The 22,149-nt window shown below is 42.5% G+C and overlaps 1 protein-coding gene across 2 annotated transcripts in view; it reads left to right on the top strand.

Annotated features, from left to right (window-relative positions):
* The first annotated feature begins 6,421 nt into the window (after window positions 1-6,421).
* tbxa2r (thromboxane A2 receptor) overlaps window positions 6,422-22,149 on the top strand; it is a 36,769-nt gene continuing 21,041 nt past the window's right edge. The window contains exon 1 of one of the 2 annotated variants that reach the window (XM_041204909.1): window positions 6,422-6,604. The gene's annotated coding sequence lies outside the window, so the exon portion shown is untranslated. Of the gene's footprint in view, window positions 6,605-6,684; window positions 6,744-22,149 lie in introns of those variants that run through there. The other variant, XM_041204910.1, reaches the window with a different exon arrangement.

Here is a 22,149-nt window from a genome sequence, read left to right as displayed (position 1 = left end):
AATGGAAAATCTGGCTGATTTACCATTTTCTCTTTGTAGCCTAGGAGCACCAAAGCCAAAATTGGTACTTGAACTATTATGTTAGCTGTGTTAGAACTCAGATAGTCAACTCACTCTCTCTCTTGGGCAGTTCCTTAGGATTGAAGATAGTCAACTAGTGAATGAGAGAACACTGAAGTCTAATCTTTAAACACCAGGAGCTTTTATTTACAGCAACACATAATACAGCCCATGCACCTCCAACCAACAACTCCTCTTTCAGTCTGTTCCTAAATATATAAGCATGAGTGAGTCTCCGGTGAATACCCAGCATTTAAATACAATTAACAGGCTGCAACAAGTTATCTGAGAACTTGCTAGGAACTCACCTTGGACCATTCTGGTCTGTACAGTTAAATTCCACACTATGTAGCTTCACTGCTGCTGAGCTGATCTCGCCCATATTTGGCTCTGGGAGAATAGAAGGTGCTGAGTGGAGACCCGCTGCTTCCTTGCAGGGCCCTATGGAAGGAAACTCAGAACGTGCATCACCTCAAGTCATTCTTGCACATGAACTGGTACAAAGCAGTGAACAAAATAGAACTGAGAAATTTAATGCCACAGGGTAAGTAAAGCAGTGGAGAAATAATGGAAAAAAATATTAGGGTTTGGAAATGTAGTTATATATATTCCTATACAAACAATGAGAATGATTGATTAAACTCCTTTGGTGTTTATTTAAAACAGATACTAACTCCATACTGAATTCACCAAAACAGGCTGACTCTAGAATTGTAAGTGTACATATTGGTCAGGAGCCATGAGACAGGAGCTATCTGTAGACTGAGATGCTAGCCCAATGAAGATTTCACCATCACCAACACAGCTTAGTCTTCTCTCCGGTATCAGCATCATTTGCGCCGGTGGGTATATCTGAAACTTCCCCAGACTGTAATAGTCCAGTACATTACTGAGCCATAATCTTTTAGGAAAGTTTAACCCAATCTACAGACTGGGAAATACAGATTAGGTCAGTCAGCAACTATTAGACAAACGGAAGGTTAACGTTTTAGATGGGACCCATCGTCAGAATTAGTATAGTCAAGGCCAAACAACAGAATAGAGGGGAGAGGACAACATGGGACCATTTCTTTATTTTGACGAGCCTTGCAGACATTTCCAAACTGACCATGGCATGAAAGATTGGAAAAATAAAGTTACATAATGCCTTTCCTAATCTCAGGATGTCCCAAAATGCTTGTAGCCAATGAAGTAGTTTTAAAAACTCTTAACTGGACACTGAATAGCCTAGCAAGCCATTCAGTTGTATTAAGCTGATGTGGGGAATTAGCACACTCCTTTGCTTACTTCTCAGTAATGCATTCGATACCATCAGCAGAGCAGGACTCTGCAAGATTTTGGGAAAAATTGGCTGTCCACCAAAGCTCCTCAGTCTCACCTGCTCTTTCTATGACAACATGCCAAGTTGTACAGTTTGATGGTACCACTTCAGACAGCTTTGGAGTATAACAAGGCTGTGTCCTCGCTCCTGCTCTGTTTGCTATCTTCTTCCCCATGCTCCGGACCCTCGCCATTCCTGCTGATATGGAAGGCGTCGACTTGCACATGAGGTCAGACGGCAAACTCTACAACCTATCAAGACTGAAAGTGAAGCCAAAGGCACATTACATCCTGATCAGGGAACTCTTCTATGCTGATGATGCTGTGCTAGTCGCCCACATGGAAACTCAGCCACAAAGACTTATGAACTGTCTTTCCCATGCACGTAACTTGTTCTCCATGACTATAAGCATCAAAAAAACCATGGTCATGGGGCAAGGTGTTGCATCTCTGTCCCTGATCATAAATAACAACCCGATGGAAATGGTTAGCAAATTCCGCTACCTTGGGCCCACCGTGACAGAGCTTGATATACCCACAGGGAAAGCAGCTACCATCTCTGGCCAACTCGTGACATGCGCATGGGATAACACCAAGCTGCCTCTTAGGACCAAGCTGATGGTTTATTAGGCTTGTGCTCTCAGCACCTTGTTGTATATTGTAATGGCGACACCTTCTGTGGCCTAGTTTGTTACCATGATGACCAGTGGCTACAGCAGCTTGACAACAGGTACCAGCATCAAAAACAACAACCTGTGACATCACTTGGCAGCTTCATGTGCAGCACTTGAGGAAGAGCCTCCATCTTAAGGAATCGTCTCCACAGACAGCAGCAAAGATGCTCCAAATGAAGACACCCCACCCAATGTTTTATAATATTTTTTAAGAAAAAGGATTGCTTTTAAGTCCTAAATATGAACAGTAGCAAATTCAATAACCGCTATGCCATTGTTCAAGTTTGGCGGAAGCTTCTGACTAACAGGTCTGAATATAAATGTTTATTTAAGCTTATTTTGATAACACTAAGTACCATTGCAGAGATAACTATGTTTTTTATTCATTCATGGGATCTGGGTGTCGGTGGCAAGACCAGCATTTATTGCCCATCCCTAATTGCCCTTGAGAAGGTGGAGGTGAGCTGCTTTCTTCAACTTCTGCTGGGGTGCAGGTACACCCACAGTGCTGTTAGGGAGGGAGTTCCAGGATTTTGTCCCAGTGACAGTGAAGAAAGGGCAATATATTTCCAAGTAAGGATAGTGAGTAGCTTGGAGGGGAACTTCCAGATGCTGGTGTTTCCATGTGTCTAACCAGTGGAGATAATAATAAAGAAGGAAATAATAAGGAAGGACAGATGTAAATTAGTTTAATACAAATTTTATGTACTCTTTGATCCTGATTATTATTTGCAGCCAATCTCCCTTTAATGGCTTACAACAGCATTTGCTCAAGACACTTGATGATCGAGTACATGGATCGGATTTATTTATGCCTCATTTGAGTGATTGGCACAATTAGAACAAAAGAACGGCTTTTGGCTTCTCTATGTTTCGAACTCTCTGAAAACCCTTTGAAAGCTATGCCCAATTAATCATCATATTTGGCCTACACTAAAGGAACATGTGGCAGATAAGATCTCATGACCTATATGTTCCTGAATCACTGGGTCAAAATCCTGGAACTCCCTCCCTAACAGCACTGTGGGTGTATCTACACCACATGGACTATAGCAGTTTAAGAAAGCAGCTCACCACCACCTTCTCAAAGGCAATTAGGGATGAGCAATAAATGCTCACCTAGCTAGCAATACCCACATCCCATAAACGGATATAAAAAGTCCTTTGAAAACAATCTATTCATATAATAGTTGTAGTTGTTGACTCCAAAGTTACAACTGTTAAACAAAGCTTCCTGATGTAACTGTTCTCGGTCTCTTTGAAGAATAGGTTTTCTATAGTATAACTATGGATCCCTTTATCTATATTGAATACCCTAGTCCCTAGATCCTAATCACCCGTGGCTCACTTAATTATTGTCATGTATTTCCTTGCTCAAGCACTTTTTGTAAATAACACTTCAAACTCTGAAAGCGGAAGACAAGGCATGTTTTCATTTCATGACACTTCAAAGCCATTTTGTTTATCTGGAAAAAAATTTTTGCTCCATGGTACAAAGAAGTCTAACTGATACCACTTAACTCTTCATGATGTTCAACACACAACACTCCACCATGTCCAACAGTTATAAGAAGCTGGTTGTAAAACAGATGCACATTAATGAGCTGCTCCCCCATTTCAAATGCAAAGATTTATTTTAGGGGGAGAATAATTGCTATTTACCTGCAATGATTAAAGAAAATATTAATTATTTATTTTCAAAGAACTAACCACTAAATAAAAACAAAAAAACTGCGGATGCTGGAAATCCAAAACAAAAACAGAATTACCTGGAAAAACTCAGCAGGTCTGGCAGCATCGGCGGAGAAGAAAAGAGTTGACGTTTCGAGTCCTCATGACCCTTCGACAGTTCTGTCGAAGGGTCATGAGGACTCGAAACGTCAACTCTTTTCTTCTCCGCCGATGCTGCCAGACCTGCTGAGTTTTTCCAGGTAATTCTGTTTTTGTTAACCACTAAATACTTATTTCATCATTTCTATAAAGAGATGGATCTTAGAAACTTTTTTCAATTTTTTTCTGTGCAAGTGTACATCCCACACTGGATACACTTCACACTCCAGCGCCCAACTTAAAATACCATATAATTTCACCCGTGTATTTTGCATGCAAAGCTGTTTCCTGGGTGTCACACAGCAGATGTTATACCACAGAAAACACACCTTAAAGTGTCTCATTTTGTTATTGATAGGAAATCTTTAAAAAAGAGAGAAAGATGGTTACAGCTTGGAGTGTGAAATTTACATGTAATTTACTGACCTCAGCTAGAATTACTAGCAACTACAATTACCTGAGTTTCCACAGGGAGTATTTGAGCAGAGGGTTTGAAGGGGGCAATGTAATTAAGCAGGTATAGTCAGAGTCATGTTCCAGATTCCAGGCTATCCAAACCATCACCTTAACATAACTGGTAGAATTCTCACCTCTAAGTCAAACATTTGAGTTCAGCCTCCAGTATGGATTTGAGCACATAATCTAAGCTAATGCTGCAGTGCAGTGCTGATGGCAGTGCTGCACCATCTTTTGGATGAGATGTGAAACCCATGTCATGCCTGCCTACTCAAGTGGACATACAAGATCCTATTTCAATATTTGAAGATGAGAAGGATACCTTTGTGTTAGCCAATATACTGTGGGTTTAACTACATAACGCCCCTTCAAAAGTAACGTATTAATCGTATGTGCTTTGGGACATCCTGCAGACCTGCTAAGACACTATACAAACGTACATTCTTCCTTCCTTATTCCTCCTTGTGCAAAACTTTGGGAAATAACTAATATTTAAAGCCCATTTCAACTGAGCGCCTAGCAGATTCTACAGGCCTTTTGGAGAAAGGGCATTTTTTTTAAAGTCTGTGAAGACATTAACTGCACAGTGCTGTTACTTACATTCTATCTGAGGCATTTTGTCCTCTACTTCAGGTTTGGAGTTGCCAACTGTGACAAAATGTATTCCTGGAAGTTTCATCACATGACTTACCCTCACAATCCAACCATTAGTTGGCCAACACATCCAACCTTGTAGGGTACATCCTTCCTATGCCATTTGGAAAGCAAGAAGACTCTTACCCAATTGAATGATGCTTGACTGTCAGCCAAACAGCATTCCCCATGACCACCCCCCTCCGCCCCCCTACCCCCCCCCCCCCCCCCCCCCGCTATTTTCAATATTTTTATATCTGGTAAAGAGAAATGTTCAAAGAAAATGACAACAAAAATCTTTTTTAATGTCCCATTGATATTTCTCCAGGATTTGCACACAGCAGTGTCCCGGAGATTGATCTTCAATTCCTGGAGACTCCAGACTAATCCTGGAGGATTGGCAATCCCTATTCGGGTAACACTTTGGGGAATTCATGATCAATTTTTATTCAATACTACCATGATGGGCATGTAAAAGCGAGAAAACCCCACTTTCTGGGCGAGATGCTAACGCATTCAAAACCCAACCACCGGCACAAAGTTAAAGCTGGGATTCCAAAGGCGCCAGTAAATATCAGGACTTTGGTGCAGTATGAGTGTTGACAATTCAAGCCATCATTTGATTGCGGGTCTTAATGTCCATCCAGTGCCGATCCTAGAGGTATAAAATAGCAATGGAAGCTGGTTATGAAACCCATTGGGACTAAGATATAATATTAAACTAAAATATTATAAATATTATATTATTAAAATATTATAGTAAACTTCGCTATTCGGTAGCTCAGTCCTTGCAGACTGCCCTCTGTTCATGGGGTGGGTTATACAGAAGGAATGAACCAGGATATTTGTTGTCATTTCGTAGAAGTGGCGAAATAAGTGAATAATTCACTGGGGCGCCGCGAGCAAAAGTCTGGAATTTGAACCAACTCTGATTTTTATACATGAATAAAAACGATGCTCTGTGTAGACGCCGCACCCCCCCCCCCCCCCCACCCCCCACCAAGCCCCCGAGTCCTTAATTTAATATTGCTCATAGGACAGAAAATAATGATCGCTGTGGAAGGGCGTCTGCCTGAAGATTTAACCCAGTTGTCTCCCCCTTCCCCCGTCACCCACAGCCCCTGTTTGTCCGATGCTGCTGCACTGCTCTCTGTTTACAGCCGCTTTCATCTTGGAGAGATGTGAGGAGGTGGTAGCGCTTTATAAGGGTCACGCCCGCTTCCTCTGAAGCAGCCGCTGTACATCGCGGCCAGTGAGCGGCCGCCACGGCCGCACTGAGAGAGACACTTAACCCGCGGCGCGGAGCTTCTGCTCCTGGAGGCTGTGGGATCCTGCTGTGCAACTTGTTTTTTTTTTACTGAGACGTGTGACTCGCTCCTCGGCGGGGGGTGGGGGGGAGATGAGGGTGGTGGAGGAATGCAAGAGGAAGTCGGGGACGAGTGGGGGAACCATCCAGTTATCTGAGGAATGCTTCCTTGGGAGAGTATCCGCCAACCACGGAGGAGATACGTGGGGTGCTAACTGACGTCTTAAAGGCTGGGGGAACGAACCGAGCCTCGCAAACCTCTTCGGATGCACGCAGCCGGCAAGGGGACAAGGCTGGACAGCCCCAACAATCGGACCTTAAACCGGTGAGAGAAAAGGTCTAAATAAAAATATAAAAACAAAAACAAAAACAAAAAAAACTGCGGATGCTGGAAATCCAAAATAAAAATAAAAATACCTGGGAAAAACTCAGCAGGTCCGGCAGCATCGGCGGACAGAGAACAGGTCTGTAGTTTTCAATTGTCTGGAAGCGCCAACAGTGTCAACTGAGACTTGTGCTCTGCACCTTTCAGTTTGAATGTGTTTGGTGATAAGAAGCTTTGCGGCGAATCGCGCTCTTTTGTCTCGGTGCCACTCTCGCAATGCGCTAAATATTAGCCAACATAATGTGCAAAGATGTATTTCATTCGTAACCACCTGCTTGTGCATTCCTTCCTAAAATGTGCTGCGGCGATTTAGAAAAAAAAAAGTTAAAAGCAAAAAAAAAACAAACAAACTGCGGATGCTGGAAATCCAAAATAAAAATAAAAATACCTGGGAAAAACTCCAGCAGGTCTGGCAGCCTCTGCCGAGAGGGATGAAGTTGACGTTTCGAGTCCGTATGACTCTTCAACAGAAAAGTTTGTCTGGCAGAATGCACTATGAGATGTTGAAGTTATTTCTTCCATTAAAGTGCTGGGGTTTAGCGGTTAATCTCTCTCTCTGTCCCTCTCTGTGTGTTATCTGTGCTGTAGCAGGTGAAGGTGTAAATGCAGCTGGTTTCTTTGTCAAGAAATAGCATTGGTAAAACAAAAAAAAAATCGGGGTTCAAAGAACAACAGGATGCGGGTGTGGATAATACCTGTTGCTGTTCCGAAAATATTTGGCCAGTTGGGGACTCAGTGCAGTGAACCTCCGAGATCCAAGGGGCTGACAGCGGAACAAGGTGCTGGAAATTTAGAAGGTAGTTACAATCATTGAAACGGAAACCAACAGTGGGATAGATTTTGTTTGTTTATAACTGTTAGAGTGTCGGAAGTCTTTGTTTGCTGCGGAATCACAGAATCATAGCAATGTACAGCACAAATGGAGGCCATTCGGGCTACGTCGGCGGAAATAAGGAGCTATCCTGCCTAATCCCACTTTCCAGCTCTTCAACCTGATCTTTGTAGGTCACCAGGTTTCAAGCCCATATCCAAATATTTCTTAAATGCGTTAAAGGTTTCCGCTTCTGTCCTCCTCTTAAAGCAGAGTTCCAGATCCCCACACCACCCCCCACCCACCACACTCAATGAAAAATGTCTCCTCAATTTGCCGTCTAATCCTTTTAAATCTATATTCCCTAGATGGTGGCAGGAATAATCCATTCATCCACTGAAATATTAGGCTCTTTAAGTACTTTCCTCGGTATTTCTATTCTCTTGATTCCGTTAAAATGTTAAAATAAGTGCTTTCTTACCATTTGTATTCCAAACTGAGTGATTGAGAATCAATGGCCACGTTCATTCTGGCATAAATATTCCAGCAAAGTGTCTGATAATAGGCTTGTAGGAAAGTGAAAGTTTAAATCTAACACTAGGGGCACAAGCCAATAATGAGGAGGGCTAAAGGGTAACGTTAGGAAGAATTCTCAATATTGGAGCATAATGTCGTTTAAAAAAAAAGGTCATTAAGCAAGAGGAGCTCAAATTCCACCATGGCAAATTATGCCGTTTGTTGGGAGACAGTGACGTAATGTTAATGCTACTGCATTAGTAATCCAAAGGCCCGGGTTAATGCTCTGGGGACATGGGTCCAAATCCCACCATGGCAACTTCTTTTATTTTATGGGATGTGGGTGTCGCTGGGCTAGGCCAGCATTTAATGCCCATCCCTAACTGCCCTTGAGAAGGTGGTGGTGAGCTGCCTTCTTGAACCGCTGCAGTCCATGTGGTGTAGGTACACCCACAGTGCTGTTAGGGAGGGAGTTCCAGGATTTTGACCCAGCGGCAGTGAAGGAACGGAGATTTATTTCCAAGTCAAGGATGGTGTGACTGACTTGGAGGGGAACTTCCAGGTGGTGGTGTTCCCATCTATGTGCTGCCCTTGTCCTTCTAGATGGTAGTGGTCGTGGGTTTGGAAGGTGCTGTCTAAGGAGACTTGGTGAGTTCCTGCAGTGCATCTTGTAGATGGCAGTGTGCTGCCATGGTGCGTAGGTGGTGGAGGGTGTGAATGTTTGTGGGCTGCTTTGTCATAGATGTTGTCAAGCTTCTTGTGTTGATAGAGCTGCACTCATCCAGACAAGTGGGGAGTATTCCATCCCACTCCTGACTTGTGCCTTGTACTTGGTGGGCAGGCTTTGGGGAGTCAGGAGGTGAGTTACTGACCACAGAGTTCCTAGCCTCTTGTCTGCTCTTGTAACCACAGTATTTATACGGCTAGTGCAGTTCAGTTTCTGGTCAATGGCAATCTCCAGAATCTTGAAAGTGGGGAATTCAGTAATGGTAATGCTATTGAATGTCAAGGGGTGATGGATAGATTCTCTCTTGTTGGAGATGGTCATTGCCTGGCACTTGTGTGGTATAAATGGTACTTGCCACTTGTCAGCCCAAACCTGGATATTGTCCAGGACATGGACTGCTTCAGTATTTAAGGAGGCACGAATGGTGCTGAACATTGTACAACCATCAGCGAACATCCCTACTTTTGACCTTATGATGGAAGGGATGTCATTGTTGAAGCAGCTGAAGATGGTTGGGCCTAGGACACTACCCTGAGGAACTCCCGCAGTGAGATGGTTAACCTCCTACAACCACAACAATCTTCCTTTGTGCTAGGTATGACTCCAACCAGCAGAGAGTTTTCCCCCTGATTCTCATTGACTCCAGTTTTGCTAGGGCTCCTTGATGCCACACTTGGTCAAGTGCTGCCTTGGCGTCGAGGGCAGTCACTCTTACCTCACCTCTGGAGTTCAGCTCTTTTGCCCATGTTTGGACTAAGGCTGTAATGAGATCAGGAGCTGATTGGCCCTGGTGGAACCAAGCTGAGTGTTAGTGAGCAGGTTATTGCTAAGCAAGTGCCACTTGGTAGCATTGTTGATGACCCCTTCCATCACTTTACTGATGATGGAGAGTAGACTGATGGGGCGGTAATTAGCTGGGTTAGACTTGTCCTGCTTTTTGTGTACATGACATAAGTGGGCAACTTTCCACATAGCTGGGTAGATGCCAGTATTGTAGCTGTACTGGAACAGCTTGGCTAGGGGCATGGCAAGTTCTGGAGCACAAGTCTTTAGTACTATTGTCAGAATATTGTCAGGGCCCATAGCCTTTGCAGTATCCAGTGCCTTCAGCCGTTCCTTGTTATTACATGGAGTAAATCAAATTGGCTGAAGACTGGCATCTGTGATGTTGGGGTCCTCTGGAGAAGGTTGAAGATTATTGTGAATGCTTCAGCCTTTTGCTCTGATGTACTGGGCTCCCCCATCATTGAGGATGGGGATATTTGTGGAGCATCCTCCAGTGAGTTGTTTAATTGTCCACCACCATTCACGACTGGATATGGCAGAACTGCACAGTTTAGATCTAATCCGTTAGTTGTGGAATCACTTAGCTCTGTCTATCACATGCTGTTTGGCATGCAAGTGCTCCTGTGTTGTAGCTTCACCAGATTGACACGTCATTTTTAGGTATGCCTGGTGCTGCTCCTGACATGCCCTCCTGCACTCTTCATTGAACCATGGTTGATATCCTGGCTTGATGGTGATGGTAGAGTGGGGGATATGCTAGTCATGAGGTTACAGATGGTGGCTGAATACAATTCTGCTGCTGCTGATGGCCCACAGCGCCTCATGGTTGCCTAGTGTTGAGTTGTTAGGTGTGTTCGAAATCTATCCCACTTAACACAGTGGCAGTGCCACACAACATGATGGAGGGTATCCTCAATGTGAAGATGGGTCTTTATCTCCACCAGGCTATGAGGTGGTCATTCCTACTGATGCTGTCATGGACAGATGCATCTGCAGCAGATTGGTGAGGATTAGGTTAAGTATGTTTTTCCCTCTTGTTGGTTCCCTTAGCACCTGCCACAGACCCTATCTAGCAGCTATGTCCTTTAGGGCTCGGCCAGCTCAGCCTGTAGTAGTGCTGCCAAGCCACTCTTGGTAATGGAGATTGAAGTCACCCACCCAGAATACATTCTGTGCAATTGCCACTCTCAGAGCTTCCTCCAAGTGGTGTTCAACACGGAGGAGCAATGATTCATCAGCTGAGGGAGGGCGGCACATGATAATCAGCAGGAGATTTCCTTGCCCATGTTTGACCTGATGCCATGAGACTTCAAGGGATCCAGAGTCGATGTTGAGGATTTCCTGGGCAACTCCCTCCCGACTGTATATCACTGTGCCGCCACCTCTGCTGGGCCTGTCCTGCCGGTGGGGCAGGACATACCCAGGGATGGTGATGGTGGAGCCTGGGACATTATCTGTAACGTATGATTCAGTGAGGATGACTATGTCAGGCTGTTACTTGACTAATCTGTGAGACAGCTCTCCCAATTTTGGCACTAGCCCCCAGATGTTAGTAGGGGGGACTTTGCAGAGTCAACAGGGCTGAGTTTGCCATTGTTGTTTCCAGTGTCTAGGTTGATGCCGGGTGGTCTGTCCAGTTCCATTTCTTTTAGGCTCTTTAGCAGTTTGATACAACTGAGTGGTTTGCCAGGCCACTTCAGAGGGCAGCTAAGAGTCAACCACATTGCTGAGGGTCTGGAGCCACATGAAGGTCAGACAAGATAAGGACAATTGACAATGGTTTCATGGTCAGCATTAGACTTTTAACTCCAGATTTCTTTTTCTTGAATTCAAATGTCACCACCTACCATGGTGGGGTTTGAGCCCGGGGTTACTCTGGGCTTCTGGATTACAAGTCCAACAACAATACCACTATGACAGTAAGGGTGCCAATAATAACTTTCCTTGATTGCTGGAAAAACCCATCTGGTTCACTAATGTCCCTTCGGGAAGGAATTCTGCCGTCCTTACTGGTCTGGCCTTCATGTGACTCCAGACCCACAGCAATGTGGTTGGCTCTTAATTGCCCTCTGAAATGGCCTAGCAAGCCACTCAGTTGCAAGGCAATTAGGAATAAGCACCAAATGCTGCCCATGCCTCATGATGACCACATCACATGAAAACACATTCAATTATTCTGGTTCTTTGTGGCCAGCACCCAAAAATGACTATCCAAGCTGATGGATTGTTATTAAATACCAGAGTGGTTCACTAATGCCTTTCAGGGAAGGGAAGCTGACGCTTCTACCCAGTCTGGCATGTATGTGACTCCAGTCCCATGCTATATTGCTTCCTCCATGGCCGGCAAAGAATATGCAATAAACGCTGGCTTGCCAGCATCACCCAATCCCAATAATCTTTTTTACACAAAATGCTGCTTCTGAGAAAAGGTTCAGGAATTTGTTTAAAAAGCAGCTTACTGGGGTTAAGTGCTCTTAATGCGTTGTTGGTTCAAAAGGCCTTTTTTCTTTCTTGGACATCCTTATGTTTTTGTACATGCCTTAAGGTCATCAGATTATAAAAGTACAAGAGAACGCAAAACTTTACTTCAAAGTAAAATGCTGAAGTCTTGGGATAATTGTTGTCTCAATTACTTAAAGTCTGTTTTAATGGCTTCCACTGTCACAAGTACCCTTGATATAGCTTCGAATTTGCAACATAATGCTATTTGCAAGACTACTAACATGGACAAATTTTTTTTATATGCCATTTTAAATGTTTTGAAGGAACTTATTAAAGAATGACCTGCAATTTTCATCTGCTTGAAGAAAATGTCCTGCTACATTTCTAGATGGAAAATCATTTATAAAACACCCTTTATACCTCCATGGCTTCTTCTCCAGCACATCAAAATAATATGGTATCTGCCAGCCTAAACCTGAGAGCTCTTTAAGGGTCGTAAACTATCTAACATTTTGGAACCAATTGATAGTTATGAAGCATTTATACATTAACTTAGAAAAAAACTTCAAATTGCAGAAATCAGCCCCAACACCTAGTTGATTGGATCATATCAGTATTCAGTTTAAATCTGTGTACACTTCCTATTGTTACATGAGCATATATTTTCCTCATAACTTTCCATGTCCACATTTATAATGGAAATTACCTATATAAACTCCATTAGTCCACGAAGGTTACATCATGATCCATCATGAGGGTAGGATCCTGATATACATGTTGGTATAAGGCTCACTCATGACACGAAATCTGTCTGAGGTGGGGTTTTTGATTTTTGAGGCCAATGGGTGGAAAAATGGATTTTTGTCTTCTGCCCCATTTTCCAATGTTAATAAGGTGATAAACACATGAAAATCACCCTCCCACGTGCAGTGTCATAAGATGTCGACTGGTATGTAATATATAAATACACTTAACAATACTGAGTCCAATGCTTATATTAGGCACACATGCAAATACGATTTGCCTGCTATCTGTGATAGAATCATAGAATAATCACAGCCCAGAAAGAAGCCACTTGGCCCATCAATTCCATGCTGACTCTCTGCATGAGCAATCCAGCTAGTCCCACCCCCAGCCCTTCCTGTGTAAACCTGCAATTTCTTTTTTCCTTTCAAATATGAATCTAATTCCCTTTTGAAAGCCAGATTGAATCTGCCTCTGCCATCCTGTCAACATGTGCTTTCAAGATCACCTTAAATCTCTGTCCTCAGGTTCTCAACCCTTCCCTTCCGTCTATAGGATCAGTTTCTTTCTATTTGCTTCCTTAGACCCCTCAAGGTTTTGAACCCCTATCAAATCTCCTTTCAGTCTTCTCTGCTCTAAGGAGAACAACCTCAGCAATATATTCATGTAGCTGAAATCCCTAATCTCTAGAACCATTCTAGTAAATCTTTTCCCCACTCTCTGTAAGGTCTTCACATCCTTCCTCAAAGTGTGGAGCCAAGAATTGGACATAGTACTCCTGTGTGGCCAAAATTGTTTTACAAATGTTCATCATAACTTTTTTGCTTTTGTGCTATATGCCTTTGTAAAAAAGCCAGAATCCAATCGGGTTTTTAAATTACTTTTTCAACCTGCCCTGCCACATTCAATGATGTGTACATATATATATACAAATATATCGCCAGTTCTCTTTGTTCCTGCACAGACTTCAGAATTGTATCCTTTAGTTTCCATTTCCTCCCCACAGTCTTCATACTGAAAAATATCACTTTGCGGTGCTTTGGGTTAAGTTTCATCTGCCATATTGTTATGACTAGGTGAGAAGGGGTGAACTGGCTCCCCTCTATTAAGCCTCCTCGATTGGTCACAACAAAGGTTTAAGTTCCTTTTTCACAAGGGTATGTCTTTTCTGAGTCAGGATGTATTTAACTATTTATGCAAAAAGGATCAAAAAGGAGACAATCAAACAAGGTTTACTTGAGTCAAAGAAAGAGCAAATTTATTAACCACTAAATCCAAGAAAAAAATAATAAAAACGCAACGTGTCTCTTCCATACACACACACTTACACACAAACACACACTTACACACACACACACACACTTACACACACACACACACACACTTACACACACACACACACTTACACACACACACACACACACACACACACACACTTACACACACACACACACACACACACACGCGCGAAGTAAAGGAAGTTAGAGTCCAGTAAAAAAGTTAGAAGAGTATACATTCTTCGAATATATTATTTGATTGTCCTTGAGGCGTAGATTTTTAAACATTGTTGCCGATTTGGAATAGTGGGTTGTGTGGATGTGGTCAGATATAGAAGATGTTGCAATTATTACGAGATTTCAGTTCACTGGTAGACTTCTAGTAGCGTTGTCTTCTGAACTGGGTGATACATTTCTTCTAAAAGAGAGAAAGAGAGCCCAGCTTTCAGCATATTACCTTTGCTGAAAACTTTCTTGCAATCTCTCTGCAGTGGCTGCAGTCTGGCCTGTTATACGTCACCCATTGTGTATTTCCAAGGGGTTTTGCGTGGGTTTGCCTGTGGTAGTGATTGTTTCAATATCCAGCACTTTGCATTGTAATGTCTCTTCTTTAGAGTGTTGAGTTTTGATAGGCCTTTGAATTATAGGAAATGTCCTCCCTTCACAGTCCCCTTAGGGTGATTTGTTGGTTTATCATCTTAATCTGGAAGATGGCCTTACATTTTTAAGTGGTTTGTTCTGTCTCATTTCAAATGTAAACATTTCCAGTCAGTTGAAAATTGAAAAATCATATTTTCAAAAATAAAGGGACCTTGTGAGGGCATGTCCACAAGCCTGCCTATGTCCTGACACTTCATAGTATTTTCAAGTTTTATGTCAACTGAACATAAAATCTAGGTCATTAATATATATCACGAAAAATAATGATCCAAGTACTGAGCCCTGGGGAATTGACTGTATATCTTCTTCCAGTCCAAAAAACAACTGTTCACCACTGCTACCTATTTTTTTCCTTTTAGCCAATTTCATATCCATGCTGCTACCGCCCCTTTTATAACATAAGTAAACTTGAAGCCGACTATGTGGCACTTATCAAATGCCTTTTGGAAGTCCATATACACTACATCAACCTCATTGCCCACATCAACTCTCTCTGTTAAGCCATCACAAAAATCATTCAAGTTAGTTAAACACCATTTGCCTTTAAAGTGTCCATGTAGATGTTCCTTAATTAATGCACAATGGTCCACGTGACTGTTAATTTTGTCCCAGATCATCATTTCTAAAAGTTTCCCTATCACTGAAGTTAAACTAACTGACCTGTAGTTACTGGGTTTATCCTTCCACTTTTTTTGATCAAGGTTATCATTTGCAATTCTCCAGTACTCTGCTCACACCCACTGAACCTAAGGAAAATTGGAAGATTATGGCCTGTACCACACCAACTTAAGATGCATCCCATCCAGACCTGGCGACTGATCTAACCAAGTGCAACCAACCACTTCAGTACTTCCTCTTCATCAATTTTTAGCCCATCTGGTATCCCAACTGGTATTTTACTATGACTTTGGTAGCATCTTCTCCTTTTTATTCTATTCATTCATGGGGTGTGGGCATCACTGGCTAGGCCAGCATTTATTGCCCATGAGAAGCTTGTGGTGAGCTGCTTTCTTGAACCACTGCAGTCCATGTGGTGTAGATACTCCCACAGTGCTGTTAGGGCAAGAGTTCCAGGATTTTGACCCAGTGACAGTGAAGGAATGGTGATATATTTCCAAGTCAGGATGGTGAGTGGTGTTCCCATGTATCCGCTGCCCTTGTCCTTCTAGATGGTAGCAGTTGTGGGTTTGGAAGGTGCTGTCTAAGGAGGCTTGGTGAGTTCCTGCAGTGCATCGAGTAGATGGTACACACTGCTATCACTGTGAGTCAGTGGTGGAGGGAATGAATGTTTATGGATGGAGTATCAATCAAGTGGACTGCTTTGTCCTGGATGATGTCAAACTTCCTGAGTGTTGTTGGAGCTGCACTCACCCAGGCAAGTGGAGAATATTCCATCATGCTCCTGACATGTGCCTATTAAATGGTGGACAGGTTCTGGGGAGTCAGGATGTGAGTTACTCACCACAGCATTCCTAGCCTCTGACCTGCTTTTATAGCCATCGTATTTAATCTCTAAGATGTTGCTAGCAAAGACAGATGCAAAGTGCTCATTTAATACCTCGGGTATACCCTCTGCCTCCAAGCATAGGTCATCTTTGCAGTTCCTAATTGGCTCACAACTGTTTTATTGTTAAATTATAGTCTCTTACCTTCTGGATCCTTTCTCTGTCCAGAAGTTTAAAAAAACCCTACTGGTAAAGACATGGCTCTTAAGTAGAGGCTTCAATGAGTATAGCTTGCTCTCAATTCACTCTGAAGCTTATCTTGGTTTCCTCTTAAAGGGACCTCTATTTCTAATATTGTCACTGTGCCATCACCATTCCATGTTTCTATGTATTATCAACCCGACATCTGCCCTGTGGCTGCCTTTTCCTGCTGTATCTTACTTTCCACCTCTTCACTCATTCAGCTCTGGTTTTGGTTGCCATGCCCTTCTGTCCTTGTGGGAATGTGCCTAGGCTCTATCCAAACCAGCTGATGGTCTGTGATAACCCATATATCATGATGGCATTAATAAAACTATGAACCTTCGGAAAGTGGACTGGTAAGGAGTTAAGTTTCCACTTTCTGACAGTCTGAGTTCTCGACATATACCATTCTATGTGGCGATTCATGACTGACAGTCCAAACAAGAATTGGAACTGGCAGCAACACTCAATTTTGTGTATCAGGGAGCACAGTGAACATTGAAAGCTTTAAGTAACATGAAATTAAAACAGTTAAGATCCAGCATAGGCACGATGGGTTAATTAGTCTCCTGTGCTGTATAATTCAAAGTTCTAAGCGTTAAAATAACTGGGCCCCTCACCATCATTGTTCTTTTCCAATGCTGATGGACTTGCCATCTTTGATATGTTATATTTTTATTTCAAAATCCCAGAGTCAGTCATTTTTAACTTTTTTATCTTTAGAGTAAGATGAGCTGCTAACAACCCTCACTGGCTTTTGATTTCCCCCGCCCCCCGCCTCAATATTTGATGATTATATCTGAACATGAGGACATTGAGAACATTTGCGCTTGTGATGAATCAGACTTTATTTTGAGAGCAATTACTGGAAAGCATTGCTGTAGAATTAACTAATCATTGGGTGACTAATTATATTACAAACAAGAAGTCATTCTGTTTCTGCAGGTTATTTTGAAGATTGAAAGGATCATTTTGAAATTTTTCACCTCTGGCCTGGCATCAATACATAATGGAAATTTGACAATTTGCTAACATTCGATTTTATGGCAATTTAAATCTGTAATTGGGAAATGATCTGCAAATAGCATCTAAATTTCCAACATGCGCTAACTGTGGGATTTTTTGGCAGGAAATGTTTCTTTAGTTTATTAAATTTGCTAAAACTGAGCAGGATGACATCCCGCTTGTGTAACAACTTTTGAGTGTTGTCCCATCCAGTGGTAGGATATAAAGCAAGGAAGTAGTTCTCAAAATAACAATTTCTTCATCTCATCCTGCTTTTCTTATGTCACAAACACCACACATATTCTACCTGACTTGGATAGATTTTTAATAGACCAGGGAGTCAACAATAATGCAGGGCTGACAGGAAAGTGGAGTTGAAATCACAACCAGGTCAGTCATGATCTTACTGAATGGCCTACTCCTGCTCCTAAGTCCTATGTTCTAGCAACCTAATAAAGAACTGTGTAATAGGAAGCCAGTCACTGGATGAATGGGTTAACACTTTCCTCTTGTGACATTTGGGTTCAGTTTGAGCCAATAAGGTGAATGTGGAACCACAATACAACAACAATTTGTATTTATGTAGCCCCTCAATGCAGCAAAATTTGCCAAGGCCCCTCACAGGAACGTTATCAAACAAGGTATGACACTTAGCCACATAAGAAGGTGTTAGAGAGGATGTCCAAAAACTTGGTCAGAAAGGTGGGTTTTATAGAGTGTCTCACAGAAGGAAAGAGAAGTAAAGAGATGCAGGGGTTTAGGGAAGGAATTCCAGAGCTTAGGGCCTTAGCAGGTGAAGACACGGCTACCAATTGTCAAGCGATTCAAATCGGTGATGCTCAAGAAGGCAGAATTAGAGGGGCGTAGACATCCTGGAGGTTGTGGGGCTGGAGGAGTTTACAGTGATAGGGAGGAGCAAGGCCATTGAGGAATTTGAAAACGAGGATGAGAATTTTAAAAATGAGGCATTGCTTAACCAGGAGTCAATGTAGGTCGGTAAGTGCAGTGGTGATGGGTAAACATCACTTGATTCGAGTTAGGACATGGGCAGGAGAATTTTGAATGGTGTCAAGTTTACAGACAATAGAACAGAGGAGGCCAGCCAGGAGTGCATTGGAATAGTCAAGTCTAGAGGTAACAAAAGGCAAGAATGAGGTTTTCAGCAGCAGATGAGCTGAGGCGAGGATGGGATTGGGTGATGTTACCGAGGAAATACGTGCAGGTATGTGAAACTACCCCAATATGGCACCAAATTGGAAATCTTTCTCAGAGAGGTGACAACGATGACTGGGAATGGAAATAAAACTGTTACAACTGGTGCAGTAAGGGTGATCTTTAACAGGTGAAATCAAGCCATGTTGCTCAGGACCAAATAATCCATGCCAGTTTTTTCTTTCATTTTCTGCTAAATGTCACCCCTCCTTTTCTCAAAATGTTGGCTTCTTGCTAGGAGCACTGGTCATCTTGTGGAACCTTGTCAAAATAGCTATTATTCATATGTGAACCTTGACAGTAAATGTCAGTCTATCCAAACACAGACAGTATCACTCAACGTCCAGACGTGTTTATTTTCACTAGTGGTCATTGTATAATCAAGAGTCGGAAACCTGGAAAAATGTACAGTAATACAAAAACAATATTTAGCATTTCCAACACATGCTGCAGGCTAAATGTAATGACATATCCAAGTTTTTTTTTGCAGTGATTGTGCCTCCATTAGTACTCGGTGATTTGAGATAATGGCCCTGACTTTTACCTTCCACAATCTGCTGGATACCAGGCCAGGGTGAGTTAAAATAGGGCAGTGGGATTATTTTCCTGACCTGATCTGACTGCCTACAACTTAAAATTGCTGACGGCAAGGACTCCAGCCCCATCTGACAGGGTCTTCCTCAAATATGCAGATCAGATATCAATTACATGCCCAAATCCCTGCCTTAACTTGAGGGCTGAGTGGGCACCAGCGATGGCTTCTCACCTAGCCAAGCTTGGTGGAAACTGGGTGGTAAATCAGAAGAGGCTTAGGCAGGTAAATACTTTCATCTTTTAGTTTTTATTCTGGACCGGGAGAGCAGGCTTGCTCCTTTGGGCTGTAAACAGAAACCTTGGACCTTTTGTTGTTGGGTTGTGGGCATCGTTGGCAAGGGCAGCATTTATTGACCATCCCTAATTGCCCTTGAGGAGATAGCAGTGAGCTGCTTTTTTGAACCGCTGCAATCCATGTGGTGTAGGTCTGTTAGAGTGGGAGATCCAAGATTTTGACCCATCAACAGTGAAAAAATGACGAAATATTTCTAGGTCAGAAGGGGAACTTGCAGGTAAAGGCATTCCTATGGGACTGTTGCCTTTGTTCTTCTAAGCAGTAGAGGTCATCAGTTTGGAAGTCAAAAGAGGCTTGGTGAGTTGCTGCCCAAACTTGCTCCCCTATCTGCCAAGCAGACAGTGGTTTTTGCCACAAAAGTTTTTGGAGGGAGATTAGGGTTAGGGTTAGGTGGGAGGAGGGAATGGGGGTGGGGTGGTGGGAGACAGGCCCAGATATAGAAACAAGGCCTGAGAATTCAAATCTCTCAGGGCATCGGCATGTGCTCCTGTTACTTGCCCAGGCTGTTCGCACAAAATGATCTCATTCTGCAATAACATTGGAGACTCCATGTTTGGTTACAGTTTCTAAAACTTGGCAACCTTAAGGAGACCTGTGGGCAAAGAGAACAAATGGAATTATTGGGAGGTAGAACATTCTGTGGAATTTCTCACTGTGCTGCTGCGACTTTGACAGAAGTTTGACTGAATTCTATTTCGAAAACAGCATTTCAGCATTAATTATGGAGATATAGCGCGAGGAGCCAATCAAATTCACCCTTTAGCTGGATTAATTAACAATTTCACAATTCAAAGGATTCTGTACCATAGTATTCCTTTAAATAAACATAACTTAAAATCTTCAACATTTATTTCTAGTTCTAGTAATCTAATAAAGAACTGTGTAATAGGAAGCCAGCTAATTCTAGAAATAGAAATGATTGATAGGAAATGTACAAATTAGATCTAAACCCATCTCGATATAATTAAACCCTGTTGTGCCATCAATCTTTCTGTGGGGTATACCTACAAAGTAAATCTCAATGCAGGAATAAATACAGCAAAACCACATTTTTTTTATATGCTCGTTATTTTAAAGGAAATGGATAACTTTGCAAATGGAATCAGTTGAGAAACATAACCAGTAAAATACTTTTCAGTTATATGCTTAAAAAGAAGTGAAAGATTTCCAGGTAGTGTTTTATTCATCATTAAGGAGTTTACTTGCCTCTGAAAACAGCTACAGGGTGGAGAGTTGTCCAATTCTCCTTGGTGTTCAGTATTTCTTTGATCCTTCAGCTTCAGCTGGAGAGTACGGAATCGTAGCTGTTAAAGATGAAAGTTTACACGTATGAATAGCATTTGATTTGTAAAAACAATGCTGTTACTTAGATATTTTTATGTTGGTGGGCTGCTGTTACTGAGCAAGTACAAACCCTATAGAATAATTGACATGATACTTGGCAGGATTGCAGTGACTGCAATGATGGTGGTCATGCTGTGGTTTGTCTGATTGAGGAAACAGATGGAAAGCATGTGTTAGGCATTACAATAACTGTAGGGTTTAGGATCAGAAAGCAATAGCTCTGGCTGACAATTTATTTTGCTTTGAAATTGAACGCAATCCTCAACAGTTGAATCCAAGTCACCGTTGGGGAAGTTCAGCTTGTAGTTTCAACTTGCTATTTCACGTTTCAGTCACCTGAGCTACTACCAGAGGAGATTAATTTATCTCCCAGTGATCCTACCTGGCAAACTGATCACTTTTTTAAAGCATTTGAAACAAGCCAGAAAGGACTTTGCTCACTTTTATTGATCTTTTACCTTCAAATCGCTTCCAAACAGAGTTTTAGATGTTAATGAAGTCCAGTTTAATCATAGTTTTTGTAATTCATCTATCATAGAGTTCAAGTCACATGGACATTTTAGATTGTCTGAAACCTTGAAATGTGTACACAAATGGAAACACAGACAGTCTGGGCTGGAGCTGGCACCATAGAAGTCAGAGGCTCCTTGAGTGAGGAATGCAGCTTCTCTGCTCACTTTTAGTACAGCCACACACAGTCCCATGTTGGCAAGGATGCTCATTCGGGCACCTCATTCCCATGTTGGAAACTTCCCAACTGGCAAGAATGTGATGTCAACCAGCTGACTTGACACACGATTTGCAAAGTTGAATCATGCCGATTGACTCAATGTATTTGCCAGTCACTCAGCAAAATACATTTTTACAGCTGCAAGAGGGAAGCATTACTAATCTTATTAAAGGGTCAGGCACCCAAACTGCAGAAAAGGTGACTCAGACTAATTCATGTTGTTGCAAAGTTTCTGAAAGTACTCTGGAGGGTATTAGAGAAATTGCTGGATTTGGCAGGGATGCTGCATCCTCACAGAGAGCAGAAGGTTGATGACCCATCCATATAGCAGCTGTACTTGCAATGCCTCGGTCTGCAGGATGGCAGGGACATAGAGCAGAGACGGTGGGAAGAGCAAGTTCTGCATGGTGCCGACTGCCAATTTGGAGCCAGACGCCTCCATGCTCCTTGACAGTGACAGGACACTGTCTGGCATGCTGGCAAATCACCCAGAATCCTGTTGTGTGTGTCCAGTTGTGCATTCCTATATGCTGCCCCTATATGCCCAGTGACTCCTCACATGTAGATCCTAACTTTACACTAGCCTCTTGGGTACACGCAAAGCCAGTATCTGAACTGTGGCTGGGAGTATCAGATCAGGTGATAGGCCCTCTT

Source organism: Carcharodon carcharias, chromosome 14 (genome assembly GCF_017639515.1).
Source record: "Carcharodon carcharias isolate sCarCar2 chromosome 14, sCarCar2.pri, whole genome shotgun sequence".
In the NCBI taxonomy this organism is placed as follows: Eukaryota; Metazoa; Chordata; class Chondrichthyes; order Lamniformes; family Lamnidae; genus Carcharodon; species Carcharodon carcharias.
This window is presented reverse-complemented; position numbering and strand designations above follow the sequence as displayed.